At 46.2% G+C, this 22,515-nt stretch overlaps 1 protein-coding gene across 2 annotated transcripts in view; it reads left to right on the forward strand.

Annotated features, from left to right (window-relative positions):
• Positions 1-22,515, forward strand: part of UBE2G1 (ubiquitin conjugating enzyme E2 G1) — a 109,431-nt gene that overhangs the window by 48,692 nt on the left and 38,224 nt on the right. The window lies entirely within an intron of this gene.

The raw sequence follows: 22,515 nt of genomic DNA on the forward strand, positions 1-22,515 counted from the left end.
GTCTCTCTCTCTGAAAAATAAGTAAACGTTAAAAAAAACCCCAAACTTAAAAATTCTCGAGAAAGTTGGAACACTTCCTGACAGGTTGGAAGTTTGTTGGTTGTTTTAGAGGTTCGTGACAGCAGTAACTTGCCTTTTAACTTTTTTGGGCTATTTTGGTATGGAAATTGTTTTAGTTGTCCAATTAATTAGTCCTTCCTGTCTTTTCTTCCTTTTCTGTGACACTTAGAATGTTTCCTCTTTGTAAGATCAGATAAGACTATGGAAAATTTGAAGGTGGATTTGAAATGGGGGGGGGGGAACTTGACAGCAGTGTTTTTAAACACGGCTGGCCTTTGGTCTGTGCTGAGAGATATCCATCATACTAATTTAATTTTAGTGTGTTGCTACTTTGCCTTGTACTGTGGAGGTGTTAAATTATTACTTTATTTATTTATTTTTTATTTTTTTAAATTACCTTCCAAGTTAGCGTGCAGTGCAGTAATGTTTTCAGGAGCAGAATCCAGCGATTCCTCCCCTACAAATAACACCCAATGCTCCTCCCCTGTGTCCTCCCTAATGCCCCTCCCCCACTTAGCCCATCGCCCCTCCCACAACCCCTCCAGTTTGTTCTCCGTATTTAAGAGTCTCTTCTGTTTTGTCCCCCTCCCTGTTTTTAGATTATTTTTGTTTCCCTTCCCTCATGTTCATCTGTTTTGTCTTTTAAAGTCCTCCTGTGATTGAAGTCGTATGATTTTTGTCTTTCTCTAATTTCACTTAGCACAGTACCCTCCAGTTCCGTCCCTATAGTTGCAGTGGCAGGGTTTCATTCTTTTTGATCGCCGAGTAGTACTCCATTGTGTGTAGATACCACATCTTCCGTATCCATTCATCCGTCGATGGACACTTGGGCTGCATCGAAGTACTTTATAACGTGTAAAGCTTTTTGGACCTATGAGGAGTTACCAGGACTGGTGGCAGGCAGCCCTGGGCAGTCTGGGCTGATAACGTAAGCTTTCTCTACTGAGTCATGGGGTGTCACCAGGGAGTCTGTCACTCTGTGGCGTAATTCCATTAGGAACTTCTGGTGACAGGTTAGTCCTTCTGGGGGAAAAATTAACTCATTTAATTTTAGACCGAGAGCACTTTTACTGACATTTTAAGCTCTTTGTAAGTAGCAACATGGTATAAAAATGTTTTAAAAATAAGTTTTAACAAGCCTCCATGGGCAGTGGGCCAGGCGGCATAGTAAACAAGGTCATACTGAGAAGAGAGAAATTGGTTTATGAATTGACTACGGGGTATATGGGTCCCATGGACCTTTCAGTATTACTTTGAAGGGATCCTTGTTTTCTGTGGTTGAAATCCTTAACCACTGTAAAAATGTCTTGGATTTTCAACGCATTAAAATCTTTAACCTACACAAGTAAATTCCTATTTCTGAGATGTTGATTATCAGTTGTAGAGCGAGATTTCACTTCAACACGATACTTATGGTTTTGGTGTATTTTTTTCTCCAACTTTTTTTTTTTTTAAGTTACACACTTTTTTTAAAAGTTTATTTCTATTAAAAAAAATTTTTTTAATCTTTATTTTTGAGAGGCAGAGAGAGAGAGGACGCAGGGAAGGGGCACAGAGAGATGGAGACACAGAATCCGAAGCAGGCTCCAGGCTCTGAGCTGTCAGCACAGAGCCTGATGTGGGGCTCGAACTCACAAGCTGTGAGATCATGACCTGAGCCGAAGTCGGATGCCCAACCAACTGAGCCACCCAGGGGCCCCGTTTTTATTTATTTATTGTGAGAGAGACACAGAGAGCATGAGCAGTAAGAGGGGTGGAAAGAGTAGGAGAGGGAATCCCGAGCAGGCTCCATGCTGTCATTACAGAGCCCGACTCAGGGCTCCCGACTCATGAACCGCGAGATCATCACCTGAGCTGAAACCAGGAGTCGGATGGATGCTCAACTGATTGAGCCCCCCAGCTGCGCCCCCAACCGCTTTAATACACATTTGTTTCCATATCTTGGCATCACGTGTGTGTCACCCTCCTCAGGAAACACGCTCTGTTAGGCTTGTGCTGTTGTCTTGTCCCGCCGGTGCAGCCACATCATTTCTCACTTACACTTTTTTGTAAAAGTTTTCATTGAATTCCAGTTTTTCACGTAGGTGCTCAGGTTTCCTGTGTACATTTCAGTAACTACGCAGAAAGTGTCAGAGTCTCACGGGTTCTTGGTGTGCCCAGCAGTGACGCTGGGGGCCGAGAAGCAGGCACTCGGGCCGGGCTCGGCCCCCACCACTGTCCCTCTCTCTGGTAGTCAGGGCACAGGGCCGGGAATTCTGACCAAAATCTTAGGCTTCACTGAAATATTTGCTACTTCCTTTGACATTTATTGCGTCCATTATCCACCCCCCCCCCCCGCAGTAAACGCAAGAGCTTTTGGTATGCGTGAGGTTCTAGACTGCTTTTGCAAAAAACACTCAGTATGTCAGTATTCTGAAGAGTGTAAAATAATTGCAGCTTGTACATTTATTTAAAAAGTTAGTTTGTGAAAAGCGTATCTAGGTTTTTTTTAAGCCAACACTGGCTCTTCACGTTTTGGTTCTCAGCTGGAGGAACCAGACTGGCGGTTAATTTTCTAGTCCAGGCTGTGACTTCCTACTCTGTACAACTAAAGGCCCTCACCGTGGTGGGATTTGGTATCTCTTCTAAACCTAGGCGGTCTGGGGACCCATCTGGGGTTGTTTCTGCCCTCCGTGTCTTTAACAGTGACAGTGAGGACGCCGGCTTCCTTGTGCGTGGCAGGGACTCCCTCCCGTGGACCTTTTATCTCTGGAAAGTAAAGGAGAACACAGTCCCACGCGGGAAGAGAGGGCACGTGTGTTTCAAAGGTCATGCGTATCAAGGCAAGGGTGGCGAACGTCTCATGACGTGTTTGTTTGGCTGGAGTGGCTGCTGAGCACCTGGTGAGAAACGTTGAGTTCCACGATCGCTGATCGACGGGGCCTCCCTCGTGCGGCACCCGCCACGGGCTTGACGTGAGTGGGCACAGTGGTACCTGCAGTCTGCTCTTGGCTTCCCTTTGACAGGGTCCACATTTACCTGATTTGTTTATTGGGCTTTTGTGTTGTGATGATCTACACGTAACAGTTTGTTAACCACAGGTGTGGAGTTCATTGACGTTAAGCACATTCACATTGTTCTGGAACCATCACCGCTGTCTGTATCCAGAACTTTTTCATCCTCTGTACCCATTAAACAATATGCCCCATTCGCTCCTCCCCCGTCTCTGTGGATTTGACTAGTCGGGGTGCCCGGTGTGAGAGGCACACAGAACCTGTTCTTTTGCGTCTGACGCATTTCGCTTGCTGTAATGCCGTGCTTCCAAGGCTTGTGCGTGTTGTAGCATGTGTCAGAACTTCTTTTTAACGGCAGCGTGCTATCCCACCGGCTGTTTCTGTGTGTCGCGTGGCCCCTCCTCTGCCAGTGGACGCCGGGTGTTTCCTGTTGTTCGCCGGCGGTGAATGATGCTGCCGTGGACGTGGGTGTGCCGATTATCTGTTTGAGTCTCTGCTTTTAAAGCGTATTTATTTATCATGAGAGTGAGACAGCAGGAGCGAGCCGGGGTGGCGGCAGAGAGAGAGAATCCCAAGCAGGCTCTGCCCCGTCAGCGTGTGACCCGTGAGGTCAGGAGCTGAAACCAAGAGTCGGACACTTAAGCGACGGAGCCACCCAGGTACCTCTGAGTCTCTGCCTTTAATCTTTGGGGTAGGTACCCAAAAGTGTCGTTGCTGGGTTATACAATAATTGCCTTTTATTTTTATTTTTATTTTTTTTTATTTTTTATTTTTTTTTTTAATTTTTTTTTTCAACATTTATTTATTTTTGGGACAGAGAGAGACAGAGCATGAACGGGGGAGGGGCAGAGAGAGAGGGAGACACAGAATCGGAAACGGGCTCCAGGCTCTGAGCCATCAGCCCAGAGCCTGACACGGGGCTCGAACTCACGGACCGCGAGATCGTGACCTGGCTGAAGTCGGACGCTTAACCGACTGCGCCACCCAGGCGCCCCAATAATTGCCTTTTAAATTTTTGGGGGCACTCCTGTACACAATCTGTAATTTCGTTTAACACTCCCACTGGCAATGCACAAGGGCTCCCAATTTCTCTACGTCTTTGTTAGTAATTGTTGTTTTGTTGTTGTTATTTTTTTTTTTAAAATGATAGCCAACCTAATCCGTGTGAAACGCTGTCGTCTTGTGACTTTGGTTTGCTTTTCCCTAGTGGTGAGTGATGCTGAGCGTCTTTTCCGTGCTTCCCTCAGTGTGTGTTCTTCAGAGATGTGTCTGTTCAAGTCCTTTGCCCGTTTTTGAGCTTTGATGTGTGTGTGTGAACGTGTATAAGCTCTGCGCGTTCTGGATGCCAGTCCCGGGTCAGGCAGGTGATCTGCAGGTGTCCCCCGCTCTGCGGGTGCCCTTTGACGCGTAGGCTTTCGTTCTGATGAGGTCTGACCGATCTTTTCCCCTTCTTTGGCACTTCTGTAGAGCGCTGTCAGTGGAAGATTCTGTCCTGTCCCCAGCGAGCAGCCTTGGTCCCCTTGGTGAAAATCCTGTGGCCATTTGTGCCAGGGTTTGTTTCTGGGCTGTTATTCCAGTCCTTCGGCCTGTGTGTCTTTCTGTGCCACCACTACACTGGTTGGAGTATCACAGCTCTGTCGGAAGTTCTGAACTTAGAAAATACGAGTCTTGAGGTTTTCACCTTTGTCCTTTTTCTGGGTTGTTTTGGCTACTTTGGAGTCCCTTGAGACTCCTTACGAATGTTAGGAAGGGTATATCTTCTTCTGTAAAAAGGGTTTTCAAAATTTTGATAAGGATTTTATTGAATCTGTAGATCTCTTTGGGTGGATTTTATATAATTTGAACAAAAAATTCAGTTGTTTCGAGGCCTCTTTTAAAAAAAATTTTTTTTCGGTTATTTCAGGTATTTGTCCTTTTTACTTTTATGCTGTATGTCTGTGTATATAGTGTGTGTGTGTGACACGTGGTTTTAAGAGGTACATATGACGCAGGTTGTGACTGCTACTCAGGTGAAGAAATAGTTGTGTGAAGTTTTAAAACCACCAAACTAGAGCATGGATAAGCAAATGGTTACTACTTCAGCTGAAGTCATAAAACAGGACCGTGTTACTGAGGTGCGCTGCGAAGAATGCGGCAATAGGTGTATGTCCTTAGCTAGGCCTGATCGGAGCCCTGGTGCGCGGGACGACGTTTCCTGGAGAGCCCGGTGGCGCGTCTATAGAGTAGGGAGCCCTGAGTGCCGAAGTCTGAAAGCACCACTCTGGACACCAGGCAAGGGTCTCAACGTGTCTGTTCTGTGCAGGATTATGAAGGAAGGGGGTTAAGAGAAGTAGCTAGAAAGCAGTGCCTGTTGAAGCCGAGTCGTATTGGGACAAGGATTAGAACTATTTTGTTCCTAATTGCCGCTCTCAGACCCCACGCTCTGAGTAATTACAGTCCAGTGTGATTGTGCACCCACTGGGACTGCCTACGTTTATTTATTTATTTTTTAAAGCTTATTTATTTGTGACAGAGAGAGAGAGGCAGAGAATGAGCAGGGGAGAGGCAGAGGGGATAGAGATGCTAAGATAAGCCATATGCTCTGAAGAGTCTACACATTACTGAGGTCAGAAAATTACTTCTCTTGAATGCCTTCCTTCATGAAAAAAATTTTTTTAATGTTTATTTTTGAGAGAGAGCAGGGTAGGGGCAGAGAGGAGGACAGAGGATCCGAAGCAGGCTGACAGCACAGAGCCTGATGTGGGGCCTGAACTCCTCAACAATGGGATCATGACCTGAGCCGATGTTGGATGCTTAACGGATTGAGCCACCCAGGCACCCCCCGCCCCCGCCATTGAATGCCTTCCCTCATAAGGAAGGTACTATTTGAATATAATAAATACCATCCTCAAAACACATCCTTCTGGTAAATACAGAGGACAGCTTTCTGTATGGGTGGGAAACAGTTGGGATGGTTTTATTGTATTTTCGGGTTAGACCTACGCTAATGGTGTTAAATGGTAGTAATGCTGAGGTAGAGAGATGCTGGGGACAGTTGGGAAGGAGGGAGGGAGAGTCAGGCACAGGGACTAGATGGTCTTTATTTACGTGGAGCCACTGGTCCTAAATGGAAAGGATGGTCAAAGAGGAAGTCTTGAGCCTGTGTGGTTGTTTTAGGAAATGGGGAGGTTGAGAAGGGAGAGCGTGTAGGCTGAGACTAGACCCAGTACCTCTCCTGCCATGGAAATAGCTTCATTTTCTGGTTATAAAAATAAGAACATGCTTTTTAAGAGTGCCGGCCCCCCCATTTCCCCCCCAAAATACTAAAAAAGTATGTATAGAAAAAAATATTTTGCAACATTGTCTTAAGTGTTGTATTTTTAGAGCATACCCACAGGCTTTAGGGTAGCCTCTCTCGTAACTTTTCTGTGTTTAAGCGCTGTTAGCCTGACATTTTTTCTTATGAAATGAAAGTATAAGATGGCTTTGATTTCCAAAAAGCCTATTTTCGGGATTACAAATTTGCTTCCAACTGTTACCATATTTATTAGTAGCTTTCTACAATTCACTGGGAAAATTTGTGGTAACCTCACTGTCCGCAGAAGCTTTTCAATGATGCTTAACTTGCGTATTCTTGCACTGTTCATAAATGACCACCCGGAGCTTGCTTTGCAACTGACTTTTCTGTGGAACCCTGCTCTTCTCTGTTCTTGCCCTCACCCCTTCGAAGATACCAAATGCCTGTTGTGGTGTCCACACGGTGCTCGGTGGCGTCCCTGCTGACTCTGGTTATACATCTGTTGTCCGGAGTCTTCCTTTACTTTTCAGAAGAGCAGTGGCCACGCCTGCCCATCTGCCTTGTCTGGCGTGGAAACAGTCTCCGCGTGGTAGAGGGAGGTTGTGGTCACGGTCACGCTCCTGTCTTGGTTCTCTTAACGCACCTTATCGCGTCCGGGGGTTTTGTTTGAAGGTCTGTGCTCCTCTGGGCCTTTGCTCACGCTCACCTGTATTTACACAAGACATCCTGTTTTCTTAGAAGCCACTCTGCTCAGTGTGGACGTCACTGGAACGTGTGATAGGCCTTCCAGTGAAGTTCATGTTGCACTCGTCCCACTCACTCCACTTCTAATGATGCAGCAGCGTTCTCTCGTCTTGCTAATATGATTATAATGAACACAAAAAGCACATACAAATAAAGTAAAGAGTAGTTAGAATTCAAAACGCATAATGTTAGTACCACCCTAGGGAAAGGTTTGAAGAGGAGTTTAAGGTATGGGGAGATGCACCAGAGAGTGGACTAATAGCAGTCTATCACTGCTGTTTCCACCTGGTCACACGTGTTCTCTTCCTCTTGGGAAGAAATCTCGGCCTGGCCTGATGCGTGTGTTTCTCCCTGTGGCAGGTGGGGACCGGGCCTACTTGGGGAAATGGTGGTAGGTGCAAGAATCAACATTGTGTAGGGTGCGCTCGATGTAGCGTCCTGTCCTAGTTTTTACTTTGTGCGTTGCCTTTTCTTTTGGTACTTGTTACATGCACCAAAAGTACATTAAAATCTGGTCATATGTTAGTCATTTTTTTTTTTGTTTTTTTTTTGAGTAAGCTCTATGCCCAGTGTGGGGCTTGACTCACGACCCTGAGATCGAGAGTCTTATGCTCTACCAACTGAGCCAGCCAGGCACCCCTAGTAATTTTTTCTTTTTCTTTTTAAAGTTTGTTTATTTTGAGGGAGAGGGAGGAGAGAGAGAATCCCAAACAGGCTCCACTCTGTCAGTGCAGAGAGTCCTATGCGGGGCTCGAACTCACCAGCCGAGAGATCATGACCTGAGCAGAAATCAGCAGTCGGATGCTTAACTGACTGAGCGCGCCCCAGTCGTTTTTTTCTATTGTTTCGTTTCTATGTACACAAAGCTGTCATTCTGACTTAGTTGCACGAGTTTTGCATTTCAGGTCTTGCTTAGTCCAGCTAGAGAACAGCAATAACAACAAAAGATAAAAGATAAATTATTTAGTAAAGCTTATGTAATGTATAAACGTATAATGTGAGAAAAGTTTTGGACTTACTCCCCTCTCCCCCCAGTGGACGGTTCTATAAATTCCCAAAGAGCCTGTTTTTGTCTAGCATGTTGTATTGACCGGTTTATTCTGATACTCCTCTCACTTTGTTTCAATTACTCCATCATACAAATTGTAAAGCTTTCTGTTTCATTTTGAGCCTATTAATAACCCTGATAGCTAAATCTAACTGCACAGAAATACTCTGGCCCTGGGGGGTGGAGGGGATGGGCAGAGGGTGAGGAGGCGTGGGAGACACGGGCTTCCAGTCAGGGAATGAACAAGCCGCGGAAATAAAAGGCACAGCATAGGGAATATAGTCCGTGATACTGTCATAGCCTTGGATGGTGACAGGTCGGAGCTACACTGGTGAACACAGCATCACATCAGAGAGGTGAGTCACGTGTTGTGCACCCGGAACGAATGTACCATTGTGTGTCCGCTATACTCAAATGAAAACATTTGTTAAAAAAGAAAAGAAGCACTCTGGACCAACCCCAGAACGGATGCCAGCATCCTCAGCAAAATCTTAACAAGCTGAACCCTGCAGAACAGTAAGTGACCAAGGGGACTCTTGTCAGGGATGCGCCCGTGATGCATTCCTGTTACTGCTAGGACTGTGCATGAAACCCCTAAACAACAAATACACCCATGTGATTGTGGATCCGCAGTAATACACATGGATGTCAAAAGGATTTGAAAAAAAACCCGCTTTCATTCTTTATCTTAAATTTTTTTTAGTGTTTATTTTGAGAGCGTGCATGTAGGCACGTAGGGAGGGACAGATACCGGGAGATAGAGAATTTGAGCCGTCTCCAGGTGTCAGCATGGAGCCCGATGCAGGGCTCGATCTCATGAACCATGAGACAAAGATCTGAGCCGAAATCAAGAGTCAAACACTTAACCAACTGCGCCGTCCAGGCGCCCCTTATTCTTCACGTTTTAAAGACAAACCGAACAGCAACAACAAAAAAAAAAAAACAATTTAGAACTGTAGGAAAAGAATAAAAATGCTTTAATCTTTAATAGTTGTTGAAAATCAGTACTAATTATATGAATATTTAAAAGTCAGGAATAACAAAAAGAAGTATGTCATACATTTTTTTAAAGATTTTATTTTTTATTAAAAAATTTTTTTTAATGTTCATTTATTTTTGAGAGCGAGAGAGAGAGTGCATGAGTGGGGAGGGGCAGAGAGAGGGGGAGACACAGAATCCGAAGCACCTCCAGGCTCTGAGCTGTCAGCGCAGAGCTCGATGTAGGGCTCGAACCCACGAGCAGTGAGATCATGACCTGAGCTGAACTCGGACGCTCAACTGACTGGGCCACCCAGGCACCCCTGTTAATCACATTTTTAAAGTAAGTTTTGGCCAATACGGGGAAAAAAAAGACAAAAAGTAAGACACAAATAATGGAAACAAGGAAACCAAATGTGTTATCAAAGGAAGATCTATATGAAAAATCCAGGAAAATCAACTTCAAGTGAGAAATGAGGGCTAAGATGTATATCTGAATATAATATTTAAGACTTACTTATTTTGTTTATTTATTTTGACTGTATTCATTTTGAGAGAGAGGAGGAGAGAAGGAATCCCAAGTTCGTGGGGCTCAGAGTCACAACCCTAGGGTCATGAACCGAGCAGAAGTCAAGACTCGGGGACGTTTAACTGACTGAGCCATCCACCTGCCCCGATAATTTTGTTTAATAAGTTAATTAAGAAAAACGAAAATCTTAAAAAAAGGTAAATTACAAGCACCGCATGTTATTTAATTGTAATTAGCTCATAAAATAAAGCTCACCTCACTAATCATTTAACAGTTACATTTTTGCCTACCAGATTAGCAGAATACAAAATGTTTGCAGCTGTAGTCAGTTTAAAACTGTGTAAATAGGGACTTCACTAAATAAAATTTAGCTCATATCCACAATAACTTATTTTAAACTCCAGGGTATATTCTACACTGATATAAACACTTGGGGATGAAATGCCTGCCTACGCGTTCTCACCTTGAGGAAGGCCGTGGAAGGCCACGAAAGGACTTCGTGCTGCTGCTGCACCTGAGCGCTGGGTGGGTGGGTGCTGTGCAGAGTTCTCCCTGATGATTGGGAGCAGAACTTAGCCAAGCTGCTTGTTCAGATTGCTAATGTCCTAAGAAGTGGCTTACTTTGCTTCCTTTTTCTTTTCCCTTTCTTTCTTTCTTTCTTTCTTTCTTTCTTTCTTTCTTTCTTTCTTTCTTTCTTTCTTTTTTTCTCTTTCTTTCTCTCTCTCTCTCTCTTTCTTTCTTTCTAAACAAGAAAGAGTTAAGGACACAGCAGTTCAGTTTGATGGTTCTTACATGCTGGTGTCTCAGATTTGTAAAAGTTGGCTGCCAGCTTTAGTAAACAGTGAGAGTTTGGGTGCTGTAAATGTCAGGTGCCTTTGGTCCCAAGTCCCACACCCTTCTGTAACATTGAGGGTGGAGTTTATCAAGGTGATTGGGGGTGGGGTAGGGGAGATCCCATTTGGAAGGGGACAATACATGGCTCAGTTGGTGTGTTCTCCGAACCATCTTTGTGAAATTGTCTCCTCTCACCCATTTGAAGCCAGTGGGATGTAGTTAAGGGAAACCACTGGTTAGCAGAGGAGAGAGTTCACTTTGGATGCAGCACCTCCCTAAATGCCTAAGAACTACCTGCTTTCTGTCTAGATGGTCAGCGGCCATCTGCCTCAGTCCTCAGTACCTCTTCCTGTTTTCTTTCTTTTAATTTATTTTTATTTCTATTTTATTTTTGTATACTTTAGTTTTTTTATTTCCATCTTTTTCTTTATGAAATCTGTTTGTTCCCCCCAATTGGAAATAGTTTACATGTCTGACTGTCCTATTAAATTTTTTTTTTTTTTTAAATTTTTGAAGAAAGAAGGCACCTGGGTGGCTCCGTCGGTTGAGCGTCTGACTTCGGCTAAGGTCATAATCTCACGGTTCGTGAGTTCCAGCCCCGTGTCGGGCCCTGTGCTAACAGCTCAGAGCCTGGAGCCTGCTTCAGATTCTGTGTCTCCATCTCTCTCTACCCCTCCCCCACTAACGCTCTTTCTTTCAAAAATAAACATAAAAATTTTTAAAAAAGAATAGAGTCAATTTAAGGTGGTTTTTTTTTTTTTTAAGCTTATTTATTTTGAGATAGAGCACAAGCGGAGGAGAGGTAGAGGCAGAGTCCCAAGCAGGCTCTGTGCCATCAGTGCTGAGCCCAACGTGGGGCTCGAACTCATGAATTGTGAGATCATGACTTGAGCCGAAACCAAGAGTTAGATGCTAACTAACTGAGCCACCCAGGGGCCTCGTTTTAGATCTTGTTTAAAAAAGAGATCAAACAGGGCAATCTGGCTGGCTCAGACCCTTAAATAACCAACTCTTGATTTTGGCTCAGGTCACGGTCATGGGGTTCGTGGGTTGGAGCCCCATGTTGGGCTTCATGCTGACAGTGTGGAGCCTGCTCTAGATTCTCCCTCTCCCTATCCCTCTCTCTCTCTCTCTCTCTGCCCTGTACCCCACTTGTGTGTGCTGTGTTTCTCAACATTAAAAAAGAAGATATCATATTGCAGTAACTTCTTTGAGACTCTTTCTGAAGTCTTTCTGGATTTTATTAGGTGGTTGAAGGAAACTTGAAGTGACTTGGAATGGAACTCCAAAAACCTCATTATTATACGAAGAGATTTTTTTCTTTTTAAAGCTTATTTTGAGAGCGAGCAAGACGGAGAGAGAGAGAATCCCAGGCAGACTCCACACTGTCCGCACAGAGCCCTACGCGGAGCTCGAACTCACAAACTGTTAGATCATGACCTGAGCCGAAATCCAGAGTTGGCTGCTTAACTGACTGAGCCACCCAGGCATCCCTATGCTAAGAGATTTAAAAAAAAGTTTTTTTTGTTTCCCTTTTCCTCCCTCCCTCTCTTTCTTTCTCTCTCTCTCTCTTTCTCTCTATCATGTTTATTTCTGAAGGAGAGAGAGACAGAGAGTGAGCAGGGGAGAGGCAGAGAGAGGGGGAGACAGAGAATCTGAAGCAGGCTCCAGGCTCTGAGCTGTCAGCACAGAGCCCGACGCGGGGCTCGAACTCACGAACTGTGAGATCATGACCTGAGCCGAAGTCAGGCGCTTAACTGACCGAGCCACCCAGGCGCCTCACTGTGAATTTCTTTGTACGCAGTTGATGACAAGGAGAGATGGTAAGGAGAGGGAACCCTCCCTTTGAGGTTGCTGAGGCTACAGAGGGGTAGGTGAAGACAAAAGAAAGCAAGTTCCTGTATTGATACATGAAGTAGAGTAGCTTACCTAGTTTTATTGTGCAAAAGTAAGGAGATAAGGAGGCGAGACCTGTTATATATTAAGTAAAGGAAAACTTGTGCTTGAAAATTTTATACCCAGAAGCCTGGAGCAACACTTAAGAAAATCAGGATGCAGTGAAGGGTTAATGATTCTCACCCTGCGTTGGTGGTGGGAGGGACCGCCTTCCTCCTCGTCCACCTGCCCTGGCGGGTTGGGGGCAGGTTTGGTGATCATGTGTTGCTGTCCCTGACGAGAACCATCTGTGTCCCCCAAGTGATGTGGTTCAGTGTGAAAGGGAAGGGGAGGGCCGGCCCTGCGGTGCCACCTTCAGGGCGAGGGGTGGAGGCTGACACCGTCCACCGGATGCCAGCTCGGAGATACAACTTTTTGAAAGGAGAAACAAGCACCCTCCGTTGGAAGGGCTAGGAATTGAGCTAGAATGAGTGTAGGTGAGCAAGGAAATTTGACTTCCCCAAAGCTATGAAGGGCAGGAGTGGTGCCGGGGGTCGGGAGCTAGAACTCTCTTCCTGTGGCTTAGCCCTGTTCGTCTACCTCCATGTTGGCTGCGTTTTCTCATGCCGCCTTTCTTTGCTCCTGGAGATTGGAGCTGTGGCTGTCGGCAGCTCTTAGGCTTTTATGGCACAACTTCCCCTTGGGTTGGGACTCCTTTTCTTTTTTTTTTTTTTTTTTTTTTAATTTTTTTTTTTTCAACGTTTTTATTTATTTTTGGGACAGAGAGAGACAGAGCATGAACGGGGGAGGGGCAGAGAGAGAGGGAGACACAGAATCGGAAACAGGCTCCAGGCTCCGAGCCATCAGCCCAGAGCCTGACGCGGGGCTCAAACTCACGGACCGCGAGATCGTGACCTGGCTGAAGTCGGACGCTCAACCGACTGCGCCACCCAGGCGCCCCGGGACTCCTTTTCTTTAATTCCAGTTTGAAAAATCCTCTGGAAGACCCCATTCCCCTGGCTTGAATCGTGTTCATTCACTCATTCTTCTGGGCCCGCGTATCGGGGCCTTGCTTGACGGTTCCTACTAGAAATAAATAGGTGGTTGTGAAGTGTTGGATGGCGGGTGGGTAGTATTTCTCCAAACCGCAAAATTCTGAAGAACGTTGACGCTTCTTTTTATCGTCTGTGGCCCAGTGAGCAGTTTTAAAGGAAGAGAGCAGGTTTGCAGAGTATGTTGTTTGACTTGCAACACTGTCATGGATTTGACCAGGCTTAAAGATGAGGAAAATGAGACAAGGGAAGGAAAGAAGGGAGGGAGAGACGAAGGGAAAGGAGAGGAAGAGGAATGAAGGAGGGAAGAAAGAAGGAAAGAAGGAGGGCGACAAACCGGGAGGGAGAGTTGACATCCAGCCTCGGTCTGCCGGGCATCCCGCCACACTCGTGCCCCCAAAACTGGGGTGCAGATTTTCTGTTGTGAAATGAAATTCAAAAGCCCTCCCAAATCTTGTCTGTATGTATAATTTTTTGTCCCCAAACATAACAAAGTAGGTGGAGGTTTATGTGAAACCGCAGAGGGCGGACTCAGGGCCTGACTCCGTGTCCCGTGAGGGTCGCAGATCCCGTCAGAGATGTGTGAGGGCTGCGGTTCTTGGTCTAAGCACAAGCAGCGATCTGCTTAGGACCCCGTGTTCAAGAAAGCTCAGCTGAGTGTGTGAGGAAGATGTCGAGGGGCGGTACTGCAGGTAGCCGAGCTTCCTCGAGTGTTGTTCCAGCAATGTGGTCCAGAATTCTCCACGCGCATCTTTTCGGAAACACATGGGCAACATCTTTGCGAGAGATGTGATCTCAGGCTTGTTTTGCTTCTCTGCTCCCTATTCCTTGTTTTTGAAACGTGGCAAAAGAAAGTGGTTGGAAATGTTTCAGGTTAGGAAATCACCTAGCTCTGTAGCCCATGGCAGGGTGTAAAGAAAAAAAAATCTCATTTTAATAAGCAAACTTAGTTTGCCCAAAACTGTAAAGATGATTAACTTGATGCCTCTTAAAATCTAGACAAAACATAAACTGTTGCAGTTTTTTGCTAATACATTACCCTTGTCAATATTGATTAACTAATGGAAACTTGGGGGAAATGAATGTTTTCTCTGTTAATTTTAAGTGACTTGGTTTGTACTGATCTAAATTTTTAAAATTAATATGGCCGTTTATTCTTATAATAAGGTCAAAACTATTTAAACAAACCACGTTGACACTTAGTATCTGGATAAAGGTTCTGTTGGTGATTTCCAAGGTTCAAAATGAAGCCAGTGTAGAAATCATCACTTCATGGAAACGCACCTCACAGCTATTTGAGGCGTGACGGGAGCACACATTCCCTGGAGCAGGATACCACAGCCACCGCGACTCCAAGGAGAACCCGTGCTGGGCTCTAAGTACCAGTTTGTGTTTGGCTTTGTTAGCCGTAGGTTTAGTCAACCGTTGGGCTTGGCAAAGTGGATTACAGTGAAAGCAGCACATTGCCCTGAGAGTCAAGTATAAAATGTGTAGTTGGGTCTTTGAATGTTGACCTCGTATTTTTGCAGAGGCTCAGTGAAGGTTTATTTTCATGTGATTGATAAAAGAAATGATAAAACATTATTTTAGAGTACAATAACTGCCTTTTTAGCATTTTTTTTAGCTTACTAAGAGAAATTGTAAACATATATTAATGCTAAAGTAAACTGATGGGTACAGTGAATCTCCATGGACTCACATAGCCTCAACAGTTACAAGGTTGTGAGAAGTCACGTTTTATCCATCCCCCGTGATTTTGAAGCACTTCATAAACATCATACATCATTCATCATTTGTCTGTAAATATTCCATAATATATCTCTAAAAATGGGGTTTAAAGGGCTAGCAGATTACCATTACCACTTTAAAAGATCAATAATTATTTAATATTATTAATGTGATAGTAACGTCTTACTATTGTCTGATGTCCAGTTAGTCTTCAAATTTTTACTTGTTTTAAGTAAATTTGCAAATTTTTTTAAGTTTGAGTTCAGTTCTTTCTTTTGTTTCCCTCATGGTGTGTTTATTGAGTTTCCAGGCCCTGCAGTGTGGTCTCTGCTAGTCATGTGTGTCCTTGGGTGTCCGTAACCATATTTCTCTGTGTGTTCTGTAAATTGGTGATTGTGTCTGGGGGTGTGGACGAGCTCAGGTTGGTAAGTGAGGTGAACATTCCTGAATGGTTTGTTTATCAGGGGACACATAATATCTGGTTGTCTTTCTTTTTTCTTTTTAATTTTTTTTTAAATGTTTGTTTTTGAGAGACAGAGAGAGACCGAGCACGAGCAGGTGAGGGGCAGAGAGAGAGAGGGAGACACAGAATCTGAAGCAGGCTCCAGGTTCTGAGCTGTCAGCACAGAGCCTGGCATGGGGCTCGAACTCACGTACCATGAGATCATGACCTGAGCCGGAGTCGGACGCTTAACCCGCTGAGCCGCCCAGGTGCCCCTTTTTTTACTTTTTACATTTTTTTTTTTAATGTTTATTTTTGAGAGACAGAGAGAGACTGAGCACGAGCAGGTGAGGGGCAGAGAGAGAGAGGAAAACATAGAATCTGAAGCAGGCTCCAGGCTGTGGGCTGTCAGCATAGAGGTTGACGCAGGGCTTGAACCCATGAACTGTGGGATCACGACCTGGTCCGAAGTCGGACGCTTAACCGCCTGAGCCACCCAGGCGCCCCTTGACAGCTTCCTTTTTATTTAGTAAGTATGAGATGAACCTAGAACATGTCCCGCCCCAGACCTGAACTCAGCCGTTTCTCTGGAGATTCCCGCTCCCTGTGGGTGGTGCATCCTGTTTGGAGCCACATCCTGGGCAGTAGGGATGCACATTTGTACCGGGTTGGTCGTCTTTCCTAGACCTTTTCAGTGGACAGAACTCAGAATTTTTTTGAAGTACTGAAACTTGCAATTTGAATTCAGTACTGTAGAGTTTGCATTTGTGTTTTTATTTTAATATTTATTTTACTTTGAGAGAGAGGCAGAGAGAGAATCCCAAGCAGGCCCCACGCTGTCAGCACGGAGCCCGACATGGGGCTCGAACTCACGAACCGTGAGATCCTGACCCGAGTCGAGATCAAGAGTCAGAAGCACAACTGACCGAGCAGCCAGGTGCTCCTAGAGGTTTTTAGTCTTCGTGTGCTCTCCCCATTCTCCTTTAGTTTCATCCTTGAATGATGACTCTGTCGTAAAAGTCTGCTGCTCGTGCATCAGTTCCCAGACTTCTGCCTACGCAAATCCTTTCTCCCAAAGCCTTGGTTTGCTTTCTGTTCATTTTTTGTAGACCACTCTGGCCCCCGGTGAGTTCCAGACTCACCACAGGTGTACATAGCTCTCATTTAACAGCGATGGGACACTCCGGGATTTACTGAGTTTTAAAAGGTGAAGCATAGGAAAGTACATACGTATTTTGTGCAGCGTGCCATTACCAGGACCCCTGAAACTCTCCCCGACTGCTACCCTCACTCCCCTTGCAAAAGAAAGAGAGAGAGAGAAAAAAAAAGACAACTAGTGTCCTGATTTCAGATACTAATCATTAGTTTTGCCTGTTTTATTAGAACTTTAAAATTTTGCTTTCATATTCATGATTTGTGGGAAAGAGAGCTCTTTCCAACTCATTGTGTCCAGGTAGTGTTCAGAAGGATAACTTTCCATGTTTGCCCCATCGAAAACTTCTCTGATTCAGGCAGAAACCCAACCACGGGCACTTCTGCGAAGTGTGTGTCTTCCGCCAGCCAGAGTTTTGTGTTCTTAGCTGTGTCCTTCCCGCCATGTACTGGTACCCTTTGTGTGTTCCCCTTTCGTTTGTATTCGGAACATTAGCCTTTTACCTGTAATGTTGCAAATAGTCTCTCTGTTCTGGCCTGTGTATTGAGGCTTTATTGTGCTGGATTTAAAATACTTTGCGTAGTGTAATTTGACTGTTGAGTTTTTTGGCCTTCCTGAGCCACCTCCAACCCAAGATCATGTAATAAAATTCTTTATTTTCTTTAAGTTTTGTTGGTTATTTATATCTTGTAGTCCATCTGGATTTGAATGTAGTGTGAAGACGTATCCCTGTCCACACAGATAGGGTGTTGAAACCTCTTTCTTTGGCCTTTCCCATTAAAAAGCTTGCTGGGCTTTTATCTCTGCATGGCTACTACACTTTTCCATCCACAGACTTTTGGACTTCTAGAGAAAGTTTCCACTTGTATTTTTCTCCTTCACCTTCTTTTTGTCAACTCGGTGTTGTTTGCCTGGCCCACATGCTACCATTATACTGAAACCATTTACGCCTGAGGCACCCTTGACCTTCTTTTTACTGAACCCAGCGGATTTATTTTATTTTATTAATTTTTAATTAAAAAAATATTTATTTGAGAGAGAGAGAGAGAGAGAGAGAGAGACAGAGAGAGACCGTGCGAGTGTGGGAGGGGCAGAGAGAGAGAGGGAGACACGGAATCTGAAGCAGGCTCCAGGCTCCGAGCTGTCAGCACAGAGCCTGATGCGGGGCTGGAACCCATGAATCCATGAACCCGTGAACCTGAGAACATGACCTGAGCCAAAGTCGGATGCTTAATGGACTGAGCCACTGAGGCACCCCTGGTTTAGACCTCCTATTTCCTGTGTAGTGTGTATTTATTATGGGCAACTTTCTCCTTTGGCTTCTTTGATAAAGCTTTTTCTTGGGTTTCTTCCTACTTCTCTGTCTTCCCCTTCTTAGTCACTTTTGTGGCCTCTTTTTTTTTTTTTTTAATCCTCACAATAGTGGTATTCAGTTGGGTCTTCTACATAGGGTTCACACTTAGGCTCACCCATGGGTGATACCATCAGTCTTATGACTTAAGTTATCAATAATATTCTGATAACCCCCAAGTCTCTCTCTTTAGCTAAGAATTAAAACAAAACAAAACATACTGTGGCCGTATGTTTTTCAAATGAATCCTATCATCATTTCTCTCCCTCGCCCCTCAAGTTAACACAACTTCCTGATGCTGGCAGGCCGAGTCTGGGGGCCCAGAGGGTCCCTGGCTGCCCGGCATCAAAGTCAAACGTGAGCCGGCAGGAGGGACGGCAGAGTTTTGAAGCTACAGACAGTAGGCAGGTGCAGGCACAGTGTCTGGGAGACTCAGAAAGGAAAGGAGAGGGCATCCCGTCTTTGTTCGGGGCCTAGGGGTTGTTACTGAGGATTGTGGTCCGGTGCACGTGCCCTGTCAGGCATCCGGGAGCAGGTTGGAGCAAAGACCGGGCCCGGGTGTTACTCCCCAGAGCAGCGGCTGTGGTCTGGGGTACGCGTAGATGGCTTCCTCTGGTCGTTCTCCCCCGGTCCTTCCTTCCGTGTGACCTGTTCTGAGAAGTCCCTGACTCCTTGTCCCCTACGAGGAGGATGTACACTGCATGCTGAGGCTTGTGGAGAGAGGGGGTGCAGGTCCTAGCGGGAACAGGAGCGGGAAGAGGAACAGAAAGTGGGGTTTCACGGGTCTTCAGCATCTCTGTCTCGTTCCTCGACGTCCCATTTCTGAGAATGAACAGACTTCTCGACCCACTTGCTCTGCAGAGAAGCCCGTTTGTTGCTTTTAAAAAGTGACGGGACGTCGGGTAACACGCAGTTAGCTGTTGTGAGGTTCAGTGTCCTCGGCGTGCTCGCAGTGCTGGCGCAGGCCGCGTCTCTCTAGCTCAGAACGGTGCTTGTGCCCCGCGAACGCCCCTCGTGCACACCCCCTGCCCCCCCCCCCGCCCCCATTCTGTTGTCTCTGTGGACCTGCCGTCTCTGCCCTCAGAGCCGCGTCCGGTACGTGACCCTGGGTGTCTTGGGGTATACGACGACTCTGTGTTGAACTTTCTGAGGGGTTCCGTGTCGTTTTTGACATGTTATTTCAATCCCCACGTCACCAAGTTGGGTTGATTGATTCTTTCTGCTAAAAGCCCTGTTTTCCGTCGTTATTCCTGCTGGCATCTCCCGGCGCACTTTCCAGGGTTACTTTCGTGATTTGCTTTTTGTTTGGAGCCTTATTCTGGGTCATCTTTCACACTTGGCACCATTCGTTTCTGAAAATGTGAATCTGGGGCGCCTGGGTGGCGCAGTCGGTTAAGCGTCCGACTTCAGCCAGGTCACGATCTCGCGGTCCGTGGGTTCGAGCCCCGCGTCGGGCTCTGGGCTGATGGCTCGGAGCCTGGAGCCTGTTTCCGATTCTGTGTCTCCCTCTCTCTCTGCCCCTCCCCCGTTCATGCTCTGTCTCTCTCTGTCCCAAAAATAAATAAACGTTGAAAAAAAAAATTGAAAATGTGAATCTTATGGTCACTTCGTTTTAAAAACAAAACACACACCTTCTAATACGTGTCTTTGCCCTTTGGCTCCAGGGCCCACGAGACCCTTCGCTGCCGAGCCTCCGACCTTCTTCTGCTCCCCGTCTGGCCCCCTTTGCTGTAGCCGTCTACCCACCTCTGGGTGTGTACGGGCCCCCCTGTCTCAGCCTGCAGCCTGTGTCCCATTCGAGATGTCTCCTCTCCTTTTTGAAATCTTTTCTGTATCTTCACGATGACCACGCGTCCTCCCTGCCCCGCCTAGTGACTGTGCCAGTCAGGCACACCTGCTGTGGTCTGCTGTGCCCGCTTACCTCCGTGGGAAGCAGGGGCGGCGGTCGAGCGACAGGCAACGTAGTGCCGACTAAAAGTAGCATTACTGGGAACTTAGCAGAAGCCGGAAGAAGATTATTTGCTAAATTATTTAGGGAAGGCCTGGTGGAAGAAGGCAGCATTCGTAAAGGTGTGTGACAGAGCCTGTCAAATACCCATGGGTCTGGGTCCTGGAGGCCCACACTAGGGGCAGAAGCCAGGCCAGAAGTGAGACAGCGGGCCTCTTCGCCGTTGCTTCAGCCTTACTTAACCTGAGACAGACAGTGGCCATAACCGCTCCTGTAGAAGAAAAGCGCGGAGAGAGTGTGCAGAAGAGTTTTAGAAATTGTGATGCATTGACCGGAGTGAGAAGCAGTGATGTACTCCATGGGACCCGAAAGCAAAGTCTCAAGGGTAATTTTGACCACATATGCTGACTTCAGAGCTTACCCACCTCCATTTATAAAACATGGAAAATGCAGCAAGAGTATGGTTTCTGGATAAACTGTAGAATCTTCCACAAGACTTGAAAACAGTGTTGGAGAAAATGGTCTGAGAAATACAGCGTTTGTCCAGGAAAAGACCGTGACTGCCCTTAGCTCAGACTGTGCCCCCCCCCCCCCCCCCCCCCCGGCGGTCACTGCCCCAGCATGTCTGCAGCAGTGTGGACGCTCAGTGACTGCTCACACACACAAACAAAATGCAGTTCCTGCCTCAGGCCTCTCCATTTTCAGTATCTTTCTTAAAAAAAAAAAGCCTTAGGGGCGCCTGGGTGGCTCAGTCGGTTGAGCGTCCGACTTCAGCTCAGGTCATGATCTCACGGTTTGTGAGTTCGAGCCCCGCGTCGGGCTCTGGGCTGACGGCTCAGAGCCTGGAGCCTGCTTCCGATTCTGTGTCTCCCTCTCTCTCTGCCCCTCCCCCGTTCATGCTCTGTCTCTCTCTGTCTCAAAAATAAGTAAACATTAAAAAAAATTTTTAAAAAAGCCTTAAAATAGCTGTTTAAAAGTAAATGTACAGGGGCTCCTGGTGGCTCAGTCTGTTGAGCGTCCAACTTTGGCTCAGGGCATGATCTCACAGCTTGTGGGTTTGAGCCCCACGTCGGGCTCTGTGCCGACAGCTCGGAGCCTGGAGCCCGCTTCGGACTCTGTGTCTCCCTCTCTCTCTGCCCCTCCCCTGCTCGCACTCTGCCTCTCTTGTCTCTCTCAAAAATAAATAAACGTTAAAAAAAAATTTTTTTTTTAAAGTAAGCATACATTTCTTTGGTTTGAGATATAGTACGATTTAAAACTTTAGATAAAGTCTACTTGGCCTTTTAGGCAAAAATTTAGGCTTATGAAAAAATCTTTCAAATTTTGAGTAAATAATTGTTTTTAGAGAGGGCGAGAGTGACTGAGCTCGTGTGTGCGGGGAAGGTGCAGAGGGAGCGAGAATCTTAAGGAGGCCCCGTGCTCAGCGTAGAGTTCAGCACAAAACTCAGTCCTACGACCCTGGGATCATGACCTAAGCCGAAATCAGGAGTCAGACGCCCAACTGACTGAGCCACCCAGGCACGCTACCCTTCCCCTCCCCCCCTTTTAAAGTAGGCTTCATGCCCAGCATGGAGCCCCGTGCAGGGCTTGAACTCATGACCCTGAGATCAAGAGTTGGGCACTGAATCTATTGGGCTACCCAGGTGCCTCCATTCATATTTAAATATAAATAAAATGTGACTTTTGGCTCTGTGTTTCACTGGTGCGTTGGGGTGTTAGATCCTAGCTGTTGAAATAACACCACCTCCTTAATTCCTTCACAATTTGAGGTCTTGGTTACTGACACACTGTTCAGTCTCGTGTATAGCATTCTGGTTGTATTACGCTTTCTTTTACCATCAGGCCGAACTCTTGAGTCTGATGGCAGAACACCTGTTCAGGCCCCCAGCACATCCCTTCCCACCTGTTCTCTCACGAGGGCTTGGCTGCCACTTCTCAGAGCCAGTCCGTGCTCCCCGTCTGAGCTCTCCGTTGGTGATTTCTATATACAGTGCATGTGGATATTTACTGCCAGGATTGTGTTGACTGCTTCATAGGCATGTAGGTGTATCAGTGTGTGTCAAATTTTACAATTTATGAATGTGCATTCCTACCGAATGTCAGTTATACCTCGTTAAAGCTGTTGAAAATTCGTACATAATATATACCATCAGTAGGTCATTATGAAGCCCGGTGTCTCCAGGAACCATCAGACTGTGGATTCCTCCTCACTTGGCCCACTGAGCTCCCTTCTTGGCCTGCGTCCTCTGGCCTCCCTAGTCCTTCGCTTCCGTCATCCTCTCTCCAGGCCAGAGCACTCTTTCTGGAAGAGAAGAATCTCACGATGCCACTGCCATTTCTGTAGGGCCCCAGCTCTTGTTGTGAGACCACTCCTGTGTGCCAGAAGTTCTGGCTGGCCAAAGGGGTGACACAAACCAGACACGTGGGGTCTTTGCTCTCCGCATGCTGAGTCTGCTGGGCCACAGGAACCCCATCTGTAGATGTGCATCCCCAGGGTTACAGA

Source organism: Lynx rufus, unplaced genomic scaffold (assembly GCF_022079265.1).
Source record: "Lynx rufus isolate CCGP_SWC_20201006 ecotype Redwood Valley unplaced genomic scaffold, mLynRuf1.p SCAF_28, whole genome shotgun sequence".
Taxonomy (NCBI): Eukaryota; Metazoa; Chordata; class Mammalia; order Carnivora; family Felidae; genus Lynx; species Lynx rufus.